At 44.2% G+C, this 21,826-nt stretch overlaps 1 long non-coding RNA gene across 1 annotated transcript; it reads left to right on the forward strand.

The window, feature by feature from the left end:
- The first annotated feature begins 2,998 nt into the window (after positions 1-2,998).
- Positions 2,999-15,684, forward strand: LOC310832418. The gene is made up of 3 exons (XR_014558283.1): positions 2,999-3,138; positions 14,869-15,098; positions 15,431-15,684. It is a non-coding gene; the product is annotated as an uncharacterized lncRNA (long non-coding RNA).
- The last annotated feature ends 6,142 nt before the right edge of the window (positions 15,685-21,826 follow it).

The following is a 21,826-nucleotide window of genomic DNA, read 5'->3' on the forward strand; positions in this document are numbered from 1 at the left end:
TACCAGGAAAGGTTACTTCCAGGTTTCACTGCTCGTGCATGTGCAGACGCACATAATGACGTCACACGCATGTGCAGAAGTGGCGAATCATGACCCGCGCATGCACAGACATGCAGACGCGGGTTGCATTCCTTTCAGGTTGCGAACGGGGCTCTGGAACAGATCCCGTTCGCAACCAGAGGTATCACTGTATAATGATCTAATAACAAACTTTTTTGCCCCTAAGGGAGGGAGGAAGAGTGGATAAGTACTCCTTGGTCTCATGCCAGGGGCATGGCCTGGATGTGTGCATATATAAATACAAGTCTCAATGTGGCAAAGATGGACAGGACCTTCCCCAACCCAGCATGGAGTGCGGGGGGAAGCACTTTGAAAGCCAAGATGATAGCTCAGTTGGTAGAACAAGAGATTCTTCATCTTGGGGTTGTGCGTTTGAGTCCCATGTTGGGCAAAAAGATTCCTGCATTGCAGGGGGTTGGACTAGATGACCATTGTTGTCCCTTCCAACCCTACTATTCTATGGTATTTCTACTATGTCAGCAGCATCCAGTGGGATCTTCATTTTCAAACATTTCTCCAGCTGGGGCAGAGGAGGACAGATGCTATTCTACCCCAGCAGGGAGACATTGCACTCTTCCAAACTCACCAAACAGTTGTTTGGAGAGTTGAGATGGATACAAAGGTGGTTGGGGGTGACTTTCCCCTAAGTACCTTCACACTGCTTTATGGGGAACCTGATTAACATGGGGAGATGATTGCATGGGGATGTCTCTCCCTGTGCAAATTCCTCCCCATCAAAATCGCTCTCCCCAGCCTATACAAACAGCTGTTTTGTAGGGTCAGCATAAGGCAACTTCCTATGTTCCTATTCAATTCAGCCCTTTACCCAGCAGCATGAGGACTAGAACCTTACCCCTCCCTTTTAGATGAAGGACAATAGCCCAGTCATAGAGCATATGCTTTGCATGCTAAAGATCCCTGGTTCCATCCTTGGCATCTCCAGGTTGGGCTGGGAGGGGCCTCTGGCTGAAACACTGGAGTGCTGCTGCTGCTGCCTGTCAGTAAAGAATCACAGAATTGTAGATTTGGAAGGTACCCCAAGGGTCATCTAGTCCAATCCCTGCAATGCAGGAATCCTTTGCCCAATGCGGGGCTCAAACCCACAGCCCAGAGGTTAAGAGTCTCATGCTTTACTGACTGAGCTATTATGCAGGTATTGATAAGACTGTTCGAGGTGGACCAATGGTCTGATTCAAGATGGATCGTTCTTATGAGGGGTTTGTGTTGGAACCTCTAACTTTGTGTGGGTGAAAAGCAGCATATTGTACAGAGTAAAGGGTTGCATGCTTTGTTCTACACACTTTCCCACCCTGATTTAACTCCAACCCTAGTAGTCTTCTGCCACCATTTGAAAACTTTTTGTTTTATTACAGAGACCTTCGGCCTGGAATCTTCTATTTCATTTTTCTTTATCTTCTCTAGGGTGTGTGGCTGATGGTGCCAAACCTTGCAAATATCATCCCTGTTAAAATGGGTTGCCAACCACGAATGTTCTGAGCATAGGGGGGAATGTTTACCATTACGATTAAACTCTTGTGGGTATAAGGATCGGTCGACCCTTCTATTACCAGAGCAGCCAGTGATGTCACACAGACCTCTATGATGCGGTAACCTGACATGTTAATGGTCTCTCAGGTATTGATCCTGCAAATTGGCCCTCAGGTTCCTCATGACATTAAAGGATGGCTTCCCGAAGAACCTGTGTCAGATGAGACAAAATGCACTGCGCTTTGAACAAATTAAAATTGATCTTGGCTTGCTTGTTTTATCTGCTGTGGATTCTAATTCAGCTGGGGAGACATGTCAGTGGAATCGGGGTGGCCGTAAGGACACCGAATCTAATTAAGAACATCGGCAAAGGGGTTTTGTTTCTGGGCTTCATCCCATTGCTGCTGTGGGGACCCCATCCATCATCTTAGATCATGAGGCTGGATGTGGCAGGCAGAGGGAGCATCAGACTGAGGAAAGCAGAGACCCATGGCATTATCCTCCGAGCCCTTTTCTGTGTAATTAGAATAATAATTATTTCAGTCTGGAGCTGTGCTTGATAAAAAAAAATCCTCCAAGGACTTTGGTCAAACTGTCTGTCTGTGTCTGTGTGTGTGTGAATTTTTAGAAACGTCCCAATTTGTGGTTTTTAACTGGATAGTGAGTTTGGACTCATCATGTCCAAAATCAGGGGAATTCATGCCAAAGTCACATTTTGGTCCACTATCTTGAATCAAAAAGGCACCCAGCATCTGTATACTGATAAAAACTGTTTCCCCCCATCTCGGAAATCCATGCGCTGAGTTTGGCAACAATATCTTGAGAGGTGGCCGAACCTATCCAAAAAATGGGCAAACTCATACCAAATTCATATTTGGTCTGCCATCTTGATTCAAATGACACTTGGTGGCCCAACATTAATTTTTAAAGCCCCACCCCCACATTGGGAACCCTTGTTTTGAATTTGGTGATGATGTGTCAACAGGCAGCCAAACCTATAGACAGCAGGTAGACAAACAAATCATTTTCAAAAATATCCAATAGATGCATTTCTCCCTTGGTCTTCAACTTGGGTGTTTTCATCTTGCCCACATGAACCTGATCAACATTCCTCTCCTATTGTTTTTGGGACTGTTTCCCAAAACAGCTTTCCCCAACCTTGTTCCCTCTGGATGTTTTTGATTAATACTCCATCACTCCGTCACTACTACTCCATCACCCCTGACTAAGCTGGCTGGAGTCTGACTACACCTGGAGAGTCACAGGTTAGTTAGTTCCAGGCAAGGTGGTGAGTAGGTGGAGCAGAGTCTTCTCCCTCCCAGATTAAAAATCGGGGTTGGAGAAGAACTTGGGGTGTGTGGTTGCACTAAGTGCATTGCTCACTTTATATTTCAGGTGAGCATCATGTTACTACAACCATCCGTGGGATCTTAGACAGGACTCTTGCTCCACAGGGTTTAATCCAGCACTGCCCATCAGCCCCAGACAGTATGGCCAATTGTGAGGGAAGACAGGAGTCGCAGTCCAAGGCATCTAGAGGACATAAGGTTGGGGAAGGATGCCTGACTCTCAGCCCAGATGATACAGGAGGTAAATAACCCTTTCCTGATCATTGCCCAGAAGCCTGACATTAGATGGCTATTTTGCTGAATAAATACCAGATATCATGCCAGGCTGTTCATTTCCCTGCCTTCTCCCCTGTGTTTGATGTCTTGTCCTGCAAATACCACCACCTGATCTTGACATACACTTCCCCCTTTTAAAAGCAAACTTCCCATCCGAAAATGTTTCATTTGCTCCCTAAATTTACTTTGATCTCTTCCCTGAATGTTTAATCTCTTCTCATTGTATTACAGGCTTGTAATCCTGTTTTACATCCTGCTATCTATTTCCAAATTTTTTGTATAAATTTGCTATTCAACGTGACATTTACACAGCACTAAGGCAGTGCCGTCGTATTTACAAGAGAAAGAGCTACAGTGGAAAATCAACACCAAAGACAAAAATGCTGTTTGGGGGCGAGGAAGCCTGCCATAGCTTTGTTTAATTTTTAAGACCCTTTGGAAGGGAACAACTCTCTCTCTCTCTTTGTCTCTTTAGAAAAAAAAATAATATGTTTCATTATTTCTCCTGTGAGCAATCAGGACAACCACCAGAAGGATGCAAATGTATTTGTTTTGCTTTGGTTGCTGTGAAAAGAGTCAGAGGAGGGAAAGCCCACTGTCAAATGCAGCATGCATTAAAAGAGAAAACACAGCACCATCCCAAATGGTTGAAGAAGGGCCGTGGCTCAGTGATAAATCGTATGCTTTGCACACACAACCTAGTAATGTAGGCAGTTGCCTTATACTGAATCAGTCCTTTGGTCCATCTAGCCCAGTATTGTCCACACTGACTAGCAGCCGCTCTCCAGGATTTCAAGTAGGGGTCTTTCCTAGCTCTGAGATGTCATTGGAGATTGAGCTTGGGAACTTCTGCAGGCATAGAAGATGCTCCAGCACTGAACTATAGCTTTTTCCTAAAGACTTAAAGCCATAGGTAAAGGTAAAGGGACCCCTGACCATTAGGTCCAGTCGTGACCGACTCTGGGGTTGCAGTGCTCATCTCGCTTTACTGGCTGAGGGAGCCGGTGTACAGCTTCTGGGTCATGTGGCCAGCATGGCTAAGCCGCTTCTGGTGATCCAGAGCAGCACATGGAAATGCAGTTTACCTTCCTGCCGGAGCCGTACCTATTTATCTACTTGCACTTTGATGTGCTTTCGAACTGCTAGGTTGGCAGGAGCAGGGACTGAGCAACGGGAGCTCACCCTGTTGTGGGGATTCAAACCATCAACCTTCTGATCGGCAAGCCCTAGGCTCTGTGGTTTAACCCATAGGAAGCTATTTTACACTGAGTCAGATCATTGTCTCATCAAATTTAGTATTGACAATACTGACTGGCTGCCTTTCTCCAGGATTTCCTGTGGGGTTTCTTTCTACCTGGAGATGCCAGGGATTCACCTGGGACCTTGCAAAGCAGATGCTCTATTATTGAGCCATGTCCATGTCCCTAAGTTTGACCCCTGGAATTCCTCATGAAAGAAGCTCATTCTCTCCAGGCTATAATCCTGATCTGCCTTGCTCCACACCCTCCTCTGGTGCTTTTTCCTGACTGGAATGTGTCATTGGAACTATGTTGATGTCTCTTACTCACCTGGGTGGAAAGATGCACATATATGTGTAGAAACCTTGGCAACCTTTGGGTAGCCAGAGCAGGGGGAGGAGATTGGGCGCACCCCCCCCAGGGCCCCGAGGAGTTGGTGCCAGTGATCCTGGCTGTCCTTTGAGTCCTTCTAGACAAGAAGAGGCTTCCTGTTTAGCCTGAGTCTGACTGGGCAGCAACAAAGCTTCTTGGCTCTGTTGTGTTCTGGTCTGCTCCTTGGAATCATCAGTTGTCTTGATCTCCACTAGAGTAGAAGTGGGGTAGGGATAAAAACACCTTAGGCCCAGGGGCAACATGTGGCCCTGCGGGTCTCTTTATCTGGCCCTTGGAACTGTCCTAAGGCCACAGCTCTTACCGACTTTGCTTTGCACTCCATGTGTTTTGTGTGGCTGAACTGCATCCTAATAACGTCTTCTGCTTTCCTGGAGGAAGAATAGAGAGGAGTATGTGAAGGTATAGAAACTAGCCTACCATGCAAAGGTAAAATTTATATCAATTGCTCCACCCATTTTTTTGCTTCTGGAATAGGATGTGGTCCTTAGGATGGAAAAGGTTCTGCACAATTCTTGGCTCCTGGTTGCATTCTGACAGCTGCCTATAACTCCACCCTGACAATCATCCCCTGTGATGTAGAGGCACAATGAAGCTTAGTGCATAAATGCTATGGACTTGACCATCTGCCTGTGCTCATCAATGGAGCAGTACCTTCTGCTTGGTTTGCAATAGGCTCCTGTCCAAGTCCTACCTCTGGTGCCAACTCCGGCAGATTACTGCACGGATTTTGGAGTAGAGACCAGGTACTCCATCTTTAAATTGGGTCTGCCTGCCTCTGACCCTCCCTTTTGCCACTGCACACCAAATGTGGTTGCATTCTTCAGGCTCTCCGGGTTTAAGGACAGGGTTAAATACTTTTAGAGGCTTGCTGAATGACAACATGGAAACAAATAATCCCCAACCTTCGCTTTGCTCCTTCCAACAACCCCATCAAGCAGCCACTACTCAATGAGCAGATTAATGCATTCAGATGGTGGCATAATGGAGAGGAAATTCAGTGTCTAAATGAACGGATTGTGCAGGACTATAAAGATGAGTTATGGCATCTCCTCTTTGAAAACTCCTTTTAGCTTAAAAAATATTGCTCCTAGCTAAAAGGGGGGGGGGGAGGAGGAAAAACGGAAGTATATAGATTTCACAGGCTAGCCTGTGAGCACGCACCCAACACAACTGTTGGGGCTGAAATTGCTTCATATATCATCGGCCAACACCAAGTAGATAATGGGAAACAAGTTCTGATCTGGGAGAGATTATGGTTGCTGATTTGGAGCAATGATAGGCAGAGCAGAGCATCTGCAGTGTGGTCCTCTTAAACCAGGTTGACCTCACATGGCGGAGATTAACAATCAGTTTGCATTGACCAGCTCAAATGAGGTGTCATCATGATGGAGAAGCCATCAGAGGAGTCAATCATCTTTATCTCTCATTCTCTTTCAAACTAGATAGGTATGTGTGAGTGGTATAAAAAGAAAAAGACAAAAAAAAACCCTTTGCCTTGCTGTCAGAACATGAACTGCATAGAAAATTACCCCTCCCTGTGTTGGAAAATCTGTGTTCAGATGAGTTATCAAAATGCAGACGCTAGAAGAAATGGGAAGGAAAATTGTCGGGGGGGGGGGATATGATTGGCTAATTTATTTTAATGTCAGCTTGCTCTTCTCCACCTAATCTGATGTGATATTCAAACATTGTGGTGATTTTCCATTGTATGGAGGACTTTATTATCTGGGGGAGGGGTGGGTGTAGTCACTGTTTTTATTTTGCTCATGCAAGGGGGGGGGGAGTTGCCAGTGCAGATTTACAAGAAGAAGAAGAAGAAGAAGAAGAAGAAGAAGAAGAAGAAGAAGAAGAAGAAGAAGAAGAAGAAGAAGAAACAACACCAATCCTTGGTATTAATCTATCTATATTAGAAGGACCCTATCAGGGGTTTTAAGAGCTGAAGTCTGCTGAAGAGTGGTTAGTAACTATGAGTGATTTCAGATGGCTCACAAAGTTGTCTTTAAGACCCTCCATTCTTCATGCAGGTAAAATATTCAGCTGCTTTCCTTTCAGACTTACATTTGGGGGGGGTACAGTGAACCTCTTCATTGGTTTTTTAAAAAGAGAATAAATTAAAGCTCTAGCAAACTGAGTAGATGGGACGCAGGTGGCGCTGTGGGTTAAAGCCTCAGCGCCTAGGACTTGCTGATTGAAAGGTCGGCGGTTCGAATCCCTGCGGCGGGGTGCGCTCCCGCTGCTCGGTCCCAGCGCCTGCCAACCTAGCAGTTCGAAAGCACCTCCGGGTGCAAGTAGATAAATAGGGACCGCTTACCAGCGGGAAGGTAAACGACGTTTCCGTGTGCGGCTCTGGCTCGCCAGAGCAGCGATGTCACGCTGGCCACGTGACCCGGAAGTGTCTCCGGACAGCGCTAGCCCCTGGCCTCTTAAGTGAGATGGGCGCACACCCCCAGAGTCTGTCAAGACTGGCCCGTACGGGCAGGGGTACCTTTACCTTTTAAACTGAGTAGAACAGCTGATTAATAATAATAATAATAATAATAATAATAATAATAATAATAATAACAATAAATTTCTACCCCGCCCATATGGCTGGGTTTCCCCAGCCACTCTGAGCAGCTTCTATCAGAAGATTAAAAATACATTAAAACATCAGTCATTAAATACTTCCCTAAGTATTTTCTGCCTTCAGATGTCTTCTAAAAGTCAGGTAGTTGTTTATTTCCTTGTCATCTGATGAGAGGGTGTTTCACAGGGTGGGTGCCACGGCTGAGAAGGCCCTCTGCCTGGTTCCCCGTAACTTTGCTTCTCGCAGTGAGGGAACCACCAGAAGGCCCTTGGCACTGGACCCCAGAATAAAGGTGTTGGGGAGGGGAAAGGGAAAATACAGAAAGCAAATAAGTGAGACCATTCAGTAGGGTTGTCATATTTTGAAGAGCAAAGAAAGGGACACATTTGCTGACTTCTACTTTTAACTAGACAGATCGTGAAGCTGAGGCTCCAATACTTTGGCCACCTCATGAGAAGAGAAGACTCCCTGGAAAAGAACCTGATGTTGGGAAAGATTGAGGGCACAAAGAGAAGGGGACGACAGAGGACGAGATGGTTGGACTGTGTCCTCAAAGCTACAAACATGAGTCTGACCAAACTGCGGGAGGCAGTGGAAGACAGAAGTGCCTGGCGTGCTCTGGTCCATGGGGTCACAAAGAGTCGGACACGACTAAATGACTAAACAACAACAACTTTTAACTATGGATCACTATGATGACTCTCATTTTTATACACCCATGAAAATGAGGACGTGTCCTGAAAAAGGAGGACATATGGTGACCCTACCATTCAGTAAAATTGTTATTGAATCGTCTGGCATTATCTGTGTGGATTAAAATTCATCCCTGCAAGTATTTAGGGTTAGAAACCATTTTTATTTATTTTTTAATAAATAAAATAAAAGTCAAAATTCTAAGGATGGTGAGTTGTGCAGATTTAATGTGCTGACAGATTACATCAATGCACACTCAACTTCGATAGTCATTAGGAAATGCAAGGGGCCTCTGGAAGTGTCATGCTAAAGGGTTGCTGCAGATATCCCTGCAAAAACAAACATGGACATACATAAGACTATGCATTGGATTACTCTACATGGGTTTGCCTTTGAGGACGATTCTGAAACTCCAGCTGGCTCAGAACTTTCTGCATTTCTTTATTTCGTTCACGAATCACTTTCCATAAAACATCCCCAAGCAATTTCACAATGGAAACATCAACAATGAAAGCATTTGGAAAGACAATTCCTAGGCCAATGAAGAGAAAGACGGGGATAAATATAGTTACAGATAGGTAGCCGTGTTGGTCTGCCATAGTCAAAACAAAATTCCTTCCAGTAGCACCTTAAAGACCAACTAAGTCAGTTCTTGGTATGAGCTTTCGTGTGCATGCACACTTCTTCAGATACACAGTATCTGAAGTGTATCAGAAGAAGTGTGCATACACACGAAAGCTCATACCAAGAACTGACTTAGTTGGTCTTTAAGGTGCTACTGGAAGGAATTTTTTTGTTTGGGATAAATATATCCACTTAAAAGGCTGGTTGGAAGAGGAAAGTCTTCAAAGGTCCCTCAAGAGACCACAAAGATAGTGCCTCTATGATATATAAAGTAATGGAGTTCCAACGGGTGAATTAGTAAGAAATTAAATATATAAGGATGAGACAATGTTTTAGCCAATGTTAATTGGCTACCGGTTGGTTTTGGGTCACAGTTCAAAGTGCTAGTTTTGGCTTATGAAGCCCTAAACAAACTTGGGGTAGGTTACCTGAATAATTTTCAACTCCCGTGCAAACCTGAAAGAAATTTGAGATGTTTGAGAAAGGGACTTCTCTCCACCCAACAATTATCCTATGTGCTTCTCAGTAGCCTGGACAAAGTATTGAAACAACTGGAGCAATTATCCAAGGAAGCTCTTCCTATCTCTCCATCTCAGGGGTGGGGGAACTTTCAACCTATGAGCCTAACCAGGACTTGTTGTTGTTGTTTAGTTGTTTAGTCATGTCCGACTCTTCGTGACCCCATGGACCAGAGCATGCCAGGCACTCCTGTCAACGTCTGCCTCCTGCATTTTGGTCAAACTCATGCTGGTAGCTTTGAGGACACAGTCCAACCATCTCGTCCTCTGTCGTCCCCTTCTCTTTGTGCCCGCAATCTTTCCCAAATCAGGGTCTTTTCCAGGGAGTCTTCTCTTCTCATGAGGTGGCCAAAGTATTGGAGCCTCAGCTTCACGATCTGTCTAGTCATGAATGAATGAATGAATACTAACACATCATCAACAAACCCTGTGCCTTTGCCTGTATAGTTTTATTTCAAACCACCTGAGAAAAGGAAGTGAGCTATTTAAAGGTGCCACCAATCAGCTTATTGCCAACACTTGAAATCACCTGTGCATGTGCCCATGCAGTTGGAAACCAAATCACACAAGCAAAGAAAAATGTCTCAACTGATGCCACGGCAACTTCAGACTGCCCACTTGTCAAAGTGGTTTACAAGGCTTGTTGGAGGTCAGAATCTGGTCTACCAGTCAGATCCAGTTCTTCATTCCTGCCGTATCTGTCAGCAGGTAAAAAGAGCTTTTTTATTATTATTTAGACAGGCCTATGGCCTGTGAGTTTATCTGAAGTCATTGTTGCTCATTTTGATAAGATTTAATTGGTTGTTCTTTTTACTGACTGGTTTTATTGCTCGTCTATCTTTCTATCTGTGCTAGATATGTAATGGGAACATTGTGTACTTGTGTCAGATCTAGTTACTTTTGTTCTCTCTTTCCCCTTAAGGATGGGTGGAAACCATTACTGCTCATAATACGGTGCTGATCGACAGCTCCCACCTCAGCTTTTGTTTTTTTAATCAGAGAATTCTGACTGGTGCTGATGGACTTCATAACCCGCTGTTATCCTGGTAGAAAGAAGACACAAATCCCAGGAAACCAATACAAACCAGGCAAAGACATTTTACTCCCCACCTTTGCAACTAGATCTGGAGGATTTAATTAAGTGACTGTTACTAGCTAGAGCTGGTACTTGTGGCCCAGGAAATCCAATAGCTCAAGAGTTGACTCACCAAAGTAGCTGAGAGGGCCTCACTATTCCAAATCTGAACCAGGGGCCAAAACTGGATAAACAAGGTTGTGAGCAGAACAGGGAAAAGGTACAGACACATCCCCCAAAGCAAGAGATGAGCATGCTCACTGCAGAAATAGTAGACAGATGGAAGATAGTTGGGTTTGGATTGATAGAAATAAATTGACATATTAGAAATGGCTATGCAGAAGATAGGGGATCACAGAGGGAATCCAGTCATATAAATTAGGAGGCTAGACTGATGGGGACAGGATGACATGCAGACAGAAATGGTTCAAACACTCCCTGCACCTTTTTCTGTCCTCCCACTTATAATATGTATAATGAAGAAATGAAGCTAGAGCACAGGGACTAAGTGAAGAATGTGGGAGTCATGATAGATGCAATGGCAGCCAGAGCAATCTGGGCAGTAAACACTGAGAAAGCATCTCAGGACTCTATTGACACAGTGGGAGGATGGATGAGATAACTATTAAGGCACCCAGGGCGGCAGGACTTTTCTTTTTGCCTATAAAGCAAACAGTGGCAGCATCTAAAAACTCTCCGTTTGATTTGTCTGGGTTTCCATAGCACTCTCTTTTTACCTCTGGTGACTAAAATATTCCCATTTGAATCAACAGAGTCTTTGCTTCCCTTGAAAATATGCCCACTGCTCATTTCAGTCAAGTCGTTTCTATCCATCAAGTCAAGTAGTTCCATCTCTGAGCTCATGACACTTAAATTTCCTACAGATGAGGTGGGATAGTAAAAAAGAGAAAAGGAGGGGGAGGGAATTGGTCTTGGAATCAAAACTATATGAGTGAAGAGGTCTGAGCTGGATTTGATGCTATTGGTGGACAATGTTTGTGTGTGAGAGAGAGAGATATGGGGAGAGAGACAGAGTGAGCAAGAGAGTTTACATGAGGGATTGGGTATCTATGACCCCTGCCCATTCATTGATGGACTATAGCATCCCTGATCTTTGGCAGTTCTGGCTGGAAGTGATGGGATATGGGAGGCCAATAAAATATGGAGGGCTAAACATTCTCCATCCCTGGTTGACAGAACAAATATGGATGTTTGGTGAGCTGGGTCTGAGAACAGATACATGCAGCATGTTCTTCCAATGTAAATGTATGTTTACCATTAGGATGGTGTCCTGAAGTTGCATAAAGTGTGTACTCCATCATATAGGGATATGCAAGATGCCTGGGAAGAAGTGCTTGAATTGAAGGAGGTCCTTCACTGCTATTTCTTTTTCTCCCTTGAAAAGTGTTTAGAGCTGAAGGAGGAAGTGCCAAGAGTGACACTCTTTCCCACTTTGTCTTTCATATCTATGCACTTTTCAATACTCAGATTAATTCTACTGGAGCTGGTCCACACACACTAGAGAGAGAGAGAGATTGAGAGATCACTTGTAGATGCAAAGTGAGTGGCTGTGCACCCACTTTCTCTTTTTTCAGGTTCTCTGGGGAGGGAAGGCTTATCACAGGGGACAGAGGGTGGCACCCATGTCTTTCACACAAAATTCCAAATGTGGACATGGGTTGAAAAAGATTAGCCTTGCCTATCCTGTGTTGTTATGGGACGCAGGTGGCGCTGTGGGTTAAACCACAGAGCCTAGGACTTGCCGATCAGAAGGTCAGCGGTTCGAGTCCCCACAATGGGGTGAGGTCCCGTTGCTCGGTCCCTGCTCCTGTCAACCTAGCAGTTTGAAAGCACGTCAAAGTGCAAGTAGATAAATAGGTACCACTCCGGCGGGAAGGTAAACAGCGTTTCCGTGCTCTGCTCTGGTTCTCCAGAGGTGGCTTAGTCATGCTGGCCACATGACCTGGAAGCTGTATGCTGGCTCCCTCGGCCAATAAAGTGAGATGAGCACCGCAACCCCAGAGTCAGCCACGACTAATGACCTAATGGTCAGGGGTCCCTTTACCTTTTAACCTGTGTTGTTGGCATCCATCCATCTCAAGAGACAGTGGAGTACACTTCCAGGGGTGGAGTTAAACCTCTGCAATAGCAGCACCAAGTGATCTCCCTGGGGTGCAAGCCGGGGCAGTATGTATGGAGGTCCTGGATTGCCCAGATGACAAGACCCCTCTCTCAGGCTTGCTGATGTGGTCCAAAGGAAAGCTGTGCAATACATTTGGCACCAGCTTGGCTGCAGGAATTGCCAGGAGGATGCATACAAGATTCCACCCATTTGTCTTTGTAACTCCACTCTGGATTTCTGTAGGATTTACTCCGTTGCCTTTTTCTCCAGAAGGCAAGGGAAGTTTAGGATCAGATTTTTCCTTCTTTCTCCTAGGTGGGCTATCTTCCCAGGTTGACGAGCCCCATCTGCCCCTCACTTCCCTCTGCCCAGCATGTGCAGAAACCTCCTCCTTGACTGTTGAACCCACTATTAGTCTTGTCTGCCCAACCCGCCAGAGCCTGTCTTTGCATGCAGGGGAAGCTCCTAACTCACTGAAGGTTGGAGACCCATCAGCTACCCTCACTTGGTTTAGCTGGCCAGTCAAAGACATTCCCAGGGTGTGGCTGCTGTCACATGCTCACAGCTTCTAGGAACCACAAGTGAGAGCTAAGTACAAAAGTGGACAAACTACCCCAGAAGGAGCACAATGTGTGTCCCCCACCAGAGGTCCTACTCCTCCCTTCACACCTTCTGATATTAGCAATGTCTCAGTTCAGTTACAGTTCCTCAGCATTTCCTTGCATGGAAATTTTGCCCACATACCTCTGTGGTTTAGGAAGTTTTTAGCTAGTTGTTCCACATGAGATCACAAGAATATCATTTTTAAAAAACGACAAGAGAGTATTTGCTGAATAAAAGTACCAAGAAAAAAAAAAGTAGATTCTGGTAAGCTTCCCACAGTCATGGAACACAATTACCTATGAATAAAAATCTGAATTCCACAGTGGGCCCCAAAATCTAGTAAAGTTGTGAGTAAGAGAAATGCCTGAGTTGCTATTCCCCTCGGCGTGACACTTTTGATCAATCCAAGACTTCCAGTTCCTGGGACTGACAGTTTAGCATTAAGTTAACTCTGAATGAATGAATTGAATTAGCCAGTCCCTTTGTGGAAAGATGGAGGATTCTTGAGACATTGCTTCATGGGGTATTGAAAAAAGCAGCTCATAAACCAGCGAGGAAGTTCACAGTGACGAGCACAACAAAGCCCAGAGCACAGGCTTCTGCCTGTCGTTGCTTTGCAGCAAAGACAAGCAAGTCAAAATTTTTAGCCTTCTGTCGTTCCACCAACAAATTAAAACTAATTGAATGATCCCCACCATTCATGAAAGGTCCGTGATTGTTCCTCGCGATTGTTCCTAGAAGTGCCAGCTCCCACAAAGCCGCCTTTGTCATCATTAATACAAAACCGCCCTGCACACGCTCTTCCTTGCAGAGATAAAGAGGGAAAGGGGAGAGACAGAGAGACAGAGAGAGAAAGAGAGAGAGAGAGAGAGAGAGAGAGAGAGAGAGAGAGAAGACACAATTTGTTATCAGGTTTAGAAGATGCAATTGGAAGGATGATTATAATATCATCATCTGGGTTTCAGCTGTCCCTGCTCATTCAGACAGGCAGGCTGAAATATGAAGTGACAAAACACACAGAAACCCTTCATTCTTGTTTGCACACAAACATTTCCATAACTAGCAATTTTGTGGAAAGAGACTCGGGGGGGGGGGGGGAGAAGCATAAATGGAAAGAGGGTGGAACAGATATTAGACTCAATAGGGCAGTTTAACTGTTACTATAACAGCATAGCGGCTTTGCATGAAAGCAGCAGATTTCAGAAGAGGCCCAAAGGGGTTAAAATGATGCATTTCTTTGTTCCCATTGTTGATCTCAGACATTATTATTTTTTGTATATGCTCTCTCTACCCCCCCTCCTTTAATACAGCCATAACATTACATTAATTCATCTAACACATGCCATGCCACGAAGTTGCTCTCTCTTTCTCTTAATTATTGTGATCAAAATATGGCTTCAAATGGAAGGCAGCTGCATTTGTTTCCGTCAGATATCATAATTGCGGCCGTAAATTGGGAAATGGAACATTTCCTGGTGTTTTGCCGTGAGTAATGGGACCAGAATCATTATGGATGGAGGGATATAAATAAACTGGGGCAGATCTATAAAACTAAGGAAAAGCAAGTTAAAAGGATAATTACTGGAGCAAACAGGAACAGTGTAAATGCAGAACAAGGTGATATTTCATTGCACAGTCAAAATTCCCTTTAAATCAGGGGTAGGGTATATCAGGACCAGGGGGTGAATGTGGTCCTCCAGGTATTTCTATGGCCCCTGGATCAAATAACCTCTCCCTAGGCCACCAGCTCTACTCTGTGTCTTTCTCATTCTTTGCCTGGCTGGAAAATGTATACCCTGCAAATAAAGTGTACTATTTAAGTGCTTTGTTTTTCATAATAGCTCTTTATTATTGTGTGTTCAGACGACATGCCTTTCCCATGACTGAATGGAGGATGGACAGGAGTGTGTGCTAGAAACCTCCGGCTCTTACATGGACAGAAGGAACACAATTTGCCATTATGTTCAGTGATGCCTACTCTGATCGGCAGCAGCTCAGACAGAGAATGATTCTTCACCTGATATTTTTAACTGGAGACCCAGGGACTTTCTGCACGCAGATCAAGTGCTAATGGATGGCTCCTCTGTGTTGGGGTAGGTATTCAGGGTAAAGTCAAAGGCACTCTGTACATGTTCAGGGGCAGAGGTATTTCATATCAGCTGCCCTTTGATTCATCTAATGGTAGATGCTGGGGCGTGAACTTGGGACCTTTTGTGGGCACAGCAGGTGGTCTCCTACTCAGCTGAAAGATCTCCTGTCTTTTGGTAACAATCATCCTGAAAAGCAAAAACATGCGTGCTCTTTTGAGCATGAAAAGACTGAGCCAGGCTAGCTGGAAGTATTGACTCGAAAACAAGGGGTGGAAATTAACAAAAGCTTAACAATCATTTATTTCCTTTTGTTTGTTTTGCTTTTCAATTTCCAGAACTGGAGAAGAGCCAGACTAGCAGCAGGGACCATCTCTGGCCCTGGAAAGATAGCAAGCAATTAGAGCACATTCAGATCGAGAACATCAGCAAGTTTGGAAGCAGTGGCAGACCGTGGGGTCTCAAATTTCAGCAGCACCATGTTCAACACCAAAATTCTCTCTCTCACCCCCCTCTTGCCTTCCATTCTACACCAGAATTGTGGCACCCTTTGGCATGGGTGTAGCCAGGATTTATGTTGGGGGGCGGGACAGCGCAAGACACCCACCTATCATCATTCTCTGCCTGGCTCTGTCTAGCAGATTCAGAATGGAATGTCTCATTTGCCCGATAATAAGTGTTGGAAATGTAAAGAAAATGAAGGTACATTCTTTCACCTTTGGTGGACGTGCCCAAGGATTAAGGCTTTCTGGGAGATGATCTATAATGAAATGAAAAAGGTATTTAAATATACATTCCTGAAGAAACCAGAGGCCTTTCTCCTGGGCATGGTCAGCCAATTGGTGCCAAAGAAGGATAGAACTTTCTTTATGTATGCAACAACAGCAGCAAGAATACTCATCGCAAAGTATTGGAAGACACAAGATCTACCCACCTTGGAAGAACGGCAGATGACAGTGATAGACTATATGGAACTGGCGGAAATGACTGGCAGAATCCGAGACCAGGGAGAAGAGTTGGTGGAAGAAGATTGGAAGAAATTCAAAGACTATTTGCAGAAACATTGTAAAATTAATGAGTGTTAAAATGATGTAGGATTGAAATGAGATGTATAAGGATCTGTTGGAAAGTAAAACTCCCAGGTGGCTGTCACCAATGGAAGCTAAGGGGGTTAAAAAACTTAATATGGAATCTAAATGGCCAAAATATTGTGAAATTCTAGAATATGAAGGCGAAAGGGTTAAACTTCAGAGTTATGAGAAATTAAAGTCCAAAGTTAGAGATTGGTTACATTACCATCAGATAAACGAGACATTCAAACAAAACAGGAAAATAGGATTTCAGAAGGAGAGGTCAAAGTTAGAAACAGAACTGTTAGAACCCAATACTTAGAAACTGTCAAGAATGTATAATCTGCTGTTAAAATGGAATACACAGGATGAAACGGTGAAATCAGCTATGATTAAATGGGCACAAGACATTGGTCATGACATTATGTTTGCCGACTGGGAACAGTTATGGACCACTGGTGTTAAATTTACGGCAGGTAATGCCTTAAAAGAAAACATAATGAAAATGATCTACAGGTGGTACATGACCCCAGTCAAACTTGCAAAAATCTATCATTTGCCCAATAACAAATGTTGGAAATGTAATGAGACGGAAGGTACCTTTTATCACCTTTGGTGGACCTGCCCGAGGATCAAAGCCTTCTGGGAAATGATCTATAATGAAATTAAGAAAGTCCTTAAATGGACATTTACTAAGAAACCAGAGGCCTTCCTCCTGGGCATGGTTGGCCAATTGGTGCCAAAGAAGGATAGGATCTTCTTTATGTATGCTACTACAGCAGCAAGAATTCTTCTGGCAAAGTATTGGAAGATGCAAGAACTACCTACTCTGGAAGAATGGCAGACAAAGGTGATTGACTTTATGGGACTGGCAGAGATGACCGGCAGAATCCGCGACCAGGGGAAAAAGACAGTGGAAGAAGACTGGAAGAAATTTAAAATGTATCTCAAAAATTGTTGTAAAATTGAGGAGGGTTAGATGTCAAGGGGTAAGAAGTAGAGAATTACAGCTGTAACTAATAAATTAAGGAAAACTTAATGAAAGGGAATTAAATGGATAAATGGATTGACGGGTTGCTAAAAAATTGTAAAATAAGGATGCAGTGAAAGGGAGGTATGGGGAAGTCGGATGAAAGAAGGTATACGAAAATAAGATTGTGAAATTATACATGTTTGTTTTTGTTTTAGTTTGTCTTTATTATGTGTTGTGCTTGTCTTTTTTGTATGTGTTTAAAAAATTGAATAAAAAAATATTTAAAAAAAAGGATTGAAATGAGATGGCTTTAGCAACAAAGTTAAAAGAATATGTAAAAATGGATTGATAATTAGATGATAATATGAAGCTTAATATGTTAAGATACAAAATTAAGATAAAAACAAAGAGGGTAAAGATTTGCTGAATTAATTAAGTGAATTGGAATACAAAAAAGAGAGGCGTGAGAAAGTCAGGAAAATAAGTAAATGATACATAAGATATGAAAAGATTGATTTGTTTTTAATGTTTTTTATTTTTCATTTATAATTTTTTTTCTATGTATTTTGTATTTGTTAATCTGTATTTTTGTACTTTTTTCTTTTTATTCTTATTTTTTCTTTTTTTATTCTGTAATCTTTTTTGTCTATAAAATCCTAATAAATATATTTTTTAAAAAAACAGAATGAAATGTCTCAACAGCAGTTCTTTTCAATTCTTTCTTTTGACCCCAAGTGCTCAGAAAAATCTGTCAAAATCTTTCTACAATTTCTACTTGTAGTTAAGTATTTTTATTTATTTACTTGAATTACGGGGGGCAACCGCCCTCCTTCCCCCAGCTATGCCCATGCCCCTTGTGGCACCCCTAAGGGTCTGCACCCAGTGCAACCAAGCCGGTCACACTCCCCTAAATCCTCTTCTGTTGGGAGGAATATCAGGCATCCTTTGGAAGGATTCAGTCCACAGGACGTCCGAAAAGCAAACTGTAATTGTGCGGGCAGGGGAGGAACAAGGGACACAGAACAGACTAATTATCGGCTGAATCACAGAGCTGGGGGTGGAATTTGAAAAAGAAGGTGCACTGTGGAGTGAAACAGATCTTAGGGGCAGGCTCAGTTGGGCATTTGTGATCTCTTTGGAAAGGCAATGCAGAACATTTGTTTGCTCATTCATTAGCTGTGATTCCAGCTGTGGCTCCCCACAGGGCCACCAGTGGGATTCTGCCAACAGGGGAGAAGCTATTGCTCTTCTCACCCACTCTTGTAACATTGCCTAAACAAAGAGCTTCAACACCTGCTTTTCAGTAGCATTGTACATGTCCTTTTCCAGCCCAGGTGCAAGTTTCTTGTGTGTGAAGAGAACTGACATCAAGCTGAGAGTCTTCCAACACTGGAAGCAGTTAGCAGGTTCCAGGCAACGTGAGGAGGGTGTTGTGTTCAGAAGGCCTTGGAATGCATGAAGCAAGGCTTTGTGTGGCCCAGGGACATTGTTAGCTGTGCTAAGCTTTTCGCTGCACACAGGGCCACAGTGGTGGCAACTCCTCTGCCCGGTCATTGCCACTCAGTTTCCTCAACATGGATACATGAGATTGTGGAAGTAATTCTTCATGGGTAAATCAAGCACACACACAAAAAAGCAGGGGGGAGCATGCACAACCCCCAAGATACACTGAGATAAGGTAAAGGTAAAGGACCCAGTTAAGTCCAGTCAAAGGCGACTGTGGGGTGCGGCACTCATGTCGTTTTCAGGCTGAGGGAGCCGGCGTTTGTCCAGCTTTCCGGGTCCTGTGGCCAGCATGATTAAACCGCTTCTGGTGCAACAAAACACTGTGACGGAAGCCAGAGTGCAAGGAAACGCCGTTTACCTTCCCGCTGCCGTGGTACCTATTTATCTACTTGCACTGATGTGCTTTCAAACTGCTAGGTTGGCAGAAGCTGGGACAGAGCAACGGGAGCTCGCTACCATCACGGGGATTCGAACTGCCAACCTTCTGATCAGCAGGCCCAAGAAGCTCAGTGGTTTAGACCACTCCCTACAACACTGTGACATATTCAGCTCTGGACTCATAAGAACACAAGAAGAGCCTGCTGGATCAGGCCAGTGGCCCATGAAGTCCAACATCTTGTTCTTACAGTGGCTGACCAGATGCCTATGGAAAACCCACAAAAAAAGGGTCTAAACACAAGAGCATTCTACCTTCTTGTGGTTTCCAGCAACTGGCATTCAGAAGCATTACTGCCTCTGACCACGGAGGCGGAGTTTAGCCATCATAGCTAAGAGCTATTGGTAGCCCTCTTCTCCTTGAATTTACCTAATCCTTTTTTGAAGTCATCCACATTGGTGGCCATCACTGCTTCCTGTGGAAGTGAGTTCCACAGGTTAACTATGAGCTGTGAGAAGTAGTCCTTTCTTTTATCTGTCCTGAACCTTCCAACATTCAGCTTAATCGGATGTCCATGGGTCCTATGAAATACGGGGGAGATAAACACTTACTTTATCCATGCCACACATAATTTTATATATGTCTGCCATATATAATGTCACCTCTTGCCTCTTCTCTAAACTAAGAAGTTCTAAATGTTGCAAGCTTTCTTCATGGGGGAGTCACTCCAACCTCTTGATCACTTGTTTGCCTTTGGTGGCCTGTGTCTTTGGGATATGTGGCCGGCAGCATAGTATAGTGGTACCTCGGTCTAAGAACAATCCTGTTAACGAATGATTCGCAACACACTCTGGAAAACCAGAAGCAGGTGTTCCAGCTAGCGCACTTTGCCCCAGAAGACGAACAGAAGTCAACCGGTGGAAGGGCACTGATGGTGGGAAGCCTCATTGGGGAGAGCACGACTCAGTTTAAGAATGTTTTTGGTGTAAGAACAGACTTCTGGAACGCATTAAGTTCGTAACTGGAGGTACCACTGTAATGTAAATTATCTTTGGTCTACTTACTGATCGGAAAGAAAATGATAGCTTAAAAGCAGGGGTGGGGAACCTGCAGCCCTCTAGATGTTGTTGGACAGCACCTCCCATCAGCCTCAGCCAACATGGCTAATGGTCAGAGATGATGGGAATCGTAGTGCAGAATCATCCCAAGGGTTGCTGGTCCTCCATCCTTCCTTTAGTGCCAGCTTTGTGCATGTTCAAGGCTACTATGCACTATAACTGTGGAAAGGCATAATTTGCTGTTCAAAGTGTTTTAGGCTGACCCAGCTGGTATGTGTGAAAGACTTAAGACTACAAAGTCCATAATGCAGTGTAACCAAATGCAAACCATAGAAGTGGGCCTCTTCTGAAATCATCCAGGGCCTTTTTCTCAAATCGACAGTGTGCTTATATCAAATGAACTGAGGTGGAGAACCACCACATTTGCAAATTAGCAGATAGATGCCCTCAGGAATCGGTGCCACAGAATGAAACTTCTCCAGTGGGTGCATTCCTCTCCTAACATCTAGGGGAAGCTGTAAAAAGGGCTATGTAGAATTTAGCCGCCTAACGAATGGTTCCTGTTCCCAGCAGTTTTCAAACCATGAAGAGCGATCCTCTTTGAGATGGAGAAGCTGTGAGGGATGTGGAAGCAGGCCGGGTGCCTTCCTCCATTTTCAGTCTAGCAGCAGCCCAGATATATCTGTATGACAAAGTCTGTAGTGCAAAAGCCACGAGAGAGGTGACGCCACTCATCGTGAAAGAGGCCCCTTGTCATCTCAGGTCTCCACAATTCAAAGCTGGAGGCAGCTCATCTGCAAGTCTCATCATCTGCTTAATCTTGCATGGGACTCTAATGGTTCCTGGCCTCCTGTTTACCATCGTTCTGTTTGACTCCCTAATTACTGTAATTAGGAATGCTGTCAAAATCTGGGCGGTGCCAAGGTAGCCTTGTGAGTGGCAAATGGATTCTTCCCAATAGCCAGACACATTAAGAGGTCACTGACATGGCCACTTTCCCTGTCAGCAAAAGATGCCTGATGCAGCTTTACTACGAGATTTGGCTGAGTGCATAAACTGGTCCTCAGAAACTGGATGGCCTGGCAAGTTAGGTCTGTTTGGCATCTTTCTATGTGGCTCCTGGCTCCTGCTGCCTTTGATTTCCTGCCAACAAGGTGAAGATCTGCCTTGAGGTCTTCACTTGCTGGAAGCGCTTCTCCTGAGTTCAGCATCTGAATACCTGTGCACCCTTAATGGTCCTCTTCCCATGGCAGAATTGATGCATCCCACCCCCAGTGCACCAGTGAAGGAGCTAACACCACTTTAGATTTGAGTTAATGAACCAAAAATTCCAGCTTAATGAGTTTTCTACTGTGGAGAATAATTAATATAATTAGCACTGATATGAAAATTATGTTCCTGGAGTCAGAACTATGAGGGAGGGTGCATGTGTGCAGCTGATTCACCATAGGCTTTGAATATGTACGGTCTTGTTTTCCTACAAAGAATATTTGAAATTCAGTTCTAGTAGCTTAATGAGCCTGTCCAGAGATATTGGACTTCAACTGCTACGAGTCCTGGCTAGAATAGCCAATGGTAAGGGGTGATGGGAATTGTATTCTGACATTATCTGGAGGGCACCAGGTCCCCCACCAATGTTGTAGATGATAATAAAGCAAATATTAAAAAAGGATTAGGCAGCTGAGCTCTTTGGTCCTGCATCCCATTTAGAATAGATGATCTGTCTTGTTTCAGTCTGAGTAACTTTTGCA

This window comes from Podarcis gaigeae, assembly GCF_964106915.1.
Source record: "Podarcis gaigeae genome assembly, chromosome: 15".
In the NCBI taxonomy this organism is placed as follows: domain Eukaryota; kingdom Metazoa; phylum Chordata; class Lepidosauria; order Squamata; family Lacertidae; genus Podarcis; species Podarcis gaigeae.